Genomic DNA, 5,000 nt, shown 5'->3' with positions numbered 1-5,000 from the left:
ATAAGGGAGAGGAGGAAGAGGGAGGGGGAGGGGGAGATAAGGGACAAGAGGAAGGGGGAGAAGGGAGAGGAGGAAGGGGGAGGGGGAGATAAGGGAGAGGAGGAATGGGTAGAAGGGAGAGGAGGAAGGGGGAGGGGGAGAGGGAGATAAGGGAGAAGAGGAAGGGGGAGAAGGGAGAGAGGGATAAGGGAGAGGAGGAAAGGGGGGAGGGGTGCAGATTTTTTTCCCTTTTTCTTTTAATCGCGAGGAACAATTACGTTACAATCCCCCCCTCTCTTCCCCCCCTCCCCCCAAAAAAAACAAAAAAAATAGGGGGAACCTTTAAGGTCGTTATGCAGTGGTCGTCTCTAAAAAAAAAGAAAAAAAAAGAAAAAAAAAAAGACTAAACAGAGCAAAAAGACCCCCTCAACCCTCCCCCCCCAAAAAAAAAAAAAAAAAAAAAAAGTAAAAAAGTATTACCCAGGGACATTATTAAGAGGTCATTAAGGCAAAGAGCAGTTGTTGTAGAGGAAGGGTTAGAGTAAGTCGCCAGGATATAATTATCCCTTGGTAATTATTTATACTATTAGCTTCATTATGGTGGGTTGGTTTGTGCGCTACTCTTGCAGAATGGTAATTGTTGCAATAACGAGAGTTGCGGAAATGATGATGATGATGATGATAATAAGAGTTGATAATAATAACCATAATAATAATACTAAAGATGAAATAAAAATGTAGTAATAGTAATGATTATGATAATAAGGGTGATATTACTAATGATGATGATAGCGATTATGATAATAACAATGAGGATTATAATGATGAGGATAAGGATAATGACAGTTATGATAATAACAATGATAACAATCGTCAGCATCATCATAATAGCGATAATAAACAATAATGATAATGCTAATAATGAAAATAACGATTGATCTGAACAAAAAGAATATCGGTGCTAACAATGATAATTATGTTACGATGTTGATAATGATAAAAGAAAGAGAGAAAGAGAGAGAGAAAGATCTCTCTCTCTCTCTCTCTCTCTCTCTCTCTCTCTCTCTCTATATATATATATATATATATATATATATATATATATATATATATATATATATAGAGAGAGAGAGAGAGAGAGAGAGAGAGAGAGAGAGAGAGAGAGAGAGAGAGAGAGAGAGAGAGAGACAGAGACAGAGACAGAAACAGAGACAGAGAGACAGAGAAAGAGAGACACAAAGAGAGTGGATAACAGTTACCACACAGCCATGGAATGACAGCGAATGACAGGCATGAGTGACAGATGACAGAGTGAAGATCAGAAGGGTGAAGTGTAGAATAGTGATGGCCAACCAAAAGTGATGGATGACACGAGTGATGGATGACAAAAAAAAAAAAAAAAAAACACGAACGACTTTTAGTTAGCGTGGGTGACAGGTGCTCGTGTCGCTCACTGCCCACGATCGAGATTTCATAATTAGGATGGTGATTGGCTCTCGCTCTGAGAGAGACAGTTTCATTCTATAGGTGGGCTAGGGTTTCTTTTGTCTCTTTCTCTCTATATTTTTTCTTTCTTTTTATGTCTCTGTCGCTCTCTCTGTCTTTGTCTCTGTACTTCTATTTCTCTCTCTCTCTCTCTCGTTCTCGCTCTCTCTCTCTCTATCTATCTATCTATTATATCTATCTACTTATTTATCTATCTATCTCTTTCTATCTATCTATCTCTTTATGTTTTGCTATCTATCTATCTAACTCGGCTTTTGTGAGCGTGCGTGCGTGCGTGTGTGTGTGTGTGTGTGTGTGTGTGTGTGTGCGTGCGTGCGTGTGTGTGTGTGTGTGTGTGTGTGTGTGTGTGCGTGCGTGCGTGTGTGTGTGTGTGTGTGTGTGTGTGTGTGTGCGTGCGTGCGTGTGTGTGTGTGTGTGTGTGTGTGTGTGTGCGTGCGTGCGTGTGTGTGTGTGTGTGTGTGTGTGCGTGCGTGTGTGTGTGTGTGTGTGTGTGTGTGTGTGTGTGTGTGTGCGTGCGTGCGTGTGTGTGTGAGTGTGTGTGTGTGAGTGTGAGTGCGTTTGTGTCTGCGTGTGTGCGTATGTGTGTGAGTGTGCGTCTCTGTGTGTGTTTGTGTCTGCGTGTGTTCGTATATATGTGCGTGTGTGTGATTGTGTGTGTGTGAGTGTGAGTGAGTGTGTGTCTGTGTGTGTGCTGGTGTCTGTGTGTGTGTGTGTGTGTGTTTGTGTGTGTGTGCGTATGTGTGTGTGACGCAACCTATCGCAATGCCAGAAGTCCCAATACATCAATAAAAAAAACAAGAAGAGTCCGCCAATCAGAAGCCAGTCTAAATCACACAACACTAAAGGATGGGACAGATGGGGAAGGGGGAGGGGAAGGGAGGGGGAGGGGGAGGGGGAGGAGAGGAGGAAGAAGAGGTGGGAGAGGGATGAATAAATAAATAAATAAATATATATATATATTAGTATATATAAAGAGAGAGAGAGAGAGAGAGATATGGATAAATAGATAGTAGATAAATATAGATAGATAGATATAGAGAGAGGGAGAGAGAGAGAGAGAGAGAGAGAAATAGAGAGAGAGAGAGAGAGAGAGAAGGGGGAGAAGGGGGAGAAGGGGAGGAAGAAGGACTGACATAGCGAGCTGCTTTCTTATCACTCTGTCTAACTGTTAACGTATCACTTACTGAAGGGGAGGAGCCGGGGTGGGAGGGGGGGAGGTGTCGACGTTGGTGAGGGGAGGGGGGGGGTATCCTTCTCACGCAAGCATTCGATATGTCATATTTCCCTCCCCTTTCCCCTCCCCTTTCCCCTCCCCCCTCTCCCCCTCTTCTCCCTCCCCCCTACCTTCTCCTCAATCTTCTTCTTCTTCTTTTTGTTTTGCTTTTTTTATCTCTATTGTCATTCTTCCATTCCTTCTCTTCTTCTTCTTCATTCTTCATTTGTACCTTCTCATTCTCCTTTACAACGTCTTTGCATCTTTCTCTCTCTCTCTCTCTCTCTCTCTCTCTCTCTCTCTCTCTCTATATATATATATATATATATATATATATATATATATATATATATATATATATATATATATCTTTCCTTTACAACATTTTTGCATCTCTCTCTCTCTCTCCCTTTCTCTCTCTCTCTCTCTCTCTCTCTCTCTCTCTCTCTCTCTCTCTCTCTCTCTCTCTCTCTCTCTCTCTCTCTCTCTCTCTCTCTCTCTCTCTCTCTTTTCTTTTTAATTATTCTGCGGTTTCTTATCCAAGTTAGACGAACAAGTTTTCCGACAGGTGCATGTACGCACACGCGTGCACGAACGGGGAGTCGGTAAGCTTGCTCACGCATTTATTTATGAGGGTTTTCATGACAGTCCAAAAGTCTGAGCGTGGGGGGGAGGGGGACGGGGGGGTCACCTATCCCCGCCCCTTTCATTCCCTGCTGCTTTTTTCTTCCCTCTTCTCCCCTCCTCCCCTCTCCTCCCATGCCCCCTCCCCCTCCCCATCCAGTCCGATTTCCTACTACTATCCCCTCCCCTCTACCCCCTTCCCCCTCCTCCCTGCTCTCTAATTCTCCACTCCTTGCTCCCCGCTACTCCATTCCTCTCTACCCCCTTCCTATCCACCTCCTCTCTACCTCCTCCCCCCCCCTCTATACTCCCTGCCCATCCATCCTCCACCTCCCTTTCCCCCTCCACCCCTCTCTCCATCCCCCTTCCCACTCTACTCCCCCCTCCCTTTAATCTCTCCCCCTCCTCTCCCCTCCCTCTCCCCTCCCTCTCATGAGCCAACGTGTATCAGGAGAATTGAATTCTCAGAATTTATAAAGGCCTATTTTCGCAGATTAAAAAGTGCTGGCTGATTGTAATATTATAGCGTGGACATTTATTTTTCGATTGGAGCTAAAACCAGTCACGGTGTGTTCGCGGGCGCACGAGACCTGCCTACCTCACGTACACCTCAGGTCACGCGAAGAGGCCCTGCTCCCCTCTCCCCTCTCCCCTCTCCCCTCTCTCCTCTCTCCTCTCCTCTCCCTTCTGTCTTCTCCCCTCTGCCCTCTCTCCTCTCTCCTCTCTCCTCTGCCCTCTCCCCTCTGCCCTCTCCCCTCTTCCCTCTGCCCTCTCCTCTCTCTCCTCTCTCTTCTCGTAAATCCTCTCTCCTCTCTTCTCTCCCTTCTCTTTTCTCCCCTCTCTTCTCACCCCTCTCCCCTCTCTTCTCTCCCCTCTCCCCACTCCTCCCTACCCCCTTCTTCTCATACTAAATTCTTTTTCATCCTCTTCTTTCTCCCCTCTCTTCGATTTCTCTCTCTTCATTTCCTTCTTCTCACCCTCTCCCCTCTCGTCTCTCTCCTCTTCTCCATCCACTCTCCTTTCTTCTTCGTCCTCTGCTTCTCTTCTCCCCATTCCCCTCCCCCACTCCTCCCTGTTCCCTTCTTCGTCCCTTTTTTCTTCTCTCCCCTCTACTCTTCGTATTTTTCTCATTCTTCTCCTTACTCTTTCACACTACTCTTATCCAACTCTTTCTCTCCCCTCTCTTCTCCCTACTTTATCTCCCACTTCTGCCCTCTCCTCTTCCTACTCTTTCTATTCTTCTAACCTTTGCCCTCTTCCCTCTCCTCTTCCTAGCGTCTCTCCCTCTCCCTACTCCTTCTCCTTCCTCTCCCCTCTTTCCCCTCTTCCCGAATTTCTTTTCCTCACGAATTCATCATTCCCATTCCGCTCTCCATACTATTTCCTTCTCTTCTCTCCCCTCTCCCTATTCCTTCGCTCTCTTCTCTCCACTCTCCCTATTCCTTCCCTCTCTTCTCTCCCATCACCCTATTCCTTCCCTCTCTTCTCTCCCCTCTCCCTATCCTTTCCTTCTCTTCTCTCCCCTCTCCCTATTCCTTCGCTCTCTTCTCTCCCCTCTCCCCGTTCCTCCCCTCTTCCCCCTGTTTATTCCTCCACTCACCCTCGTTCTCTTCCGTTTCTTCCCCTTCGCCCTCCACCTTCTTGTCTCTCCTCTTTCTCCACCCCTCCTCCCCCTCCC

The sequence above is a fragment of the Penaeus japonicus genome, unplaced genomic scaffold (assembly GCF_977035675.1).
Source record: "Penaeus japonicus unplaced genomic scaffold, GWHDUDI00000001_assembly GWHDUDI00000038, whole genome shotgun sequence".
Lineage (NCBI taxonomy): Eukaryota > Metazoa > Arthropoda > Malacostraca > Decapoda > Penaeidae > Penaeus > Penaeus japonicus.
Note: the sequence above shows the minus strand (reverse complement) of the source record.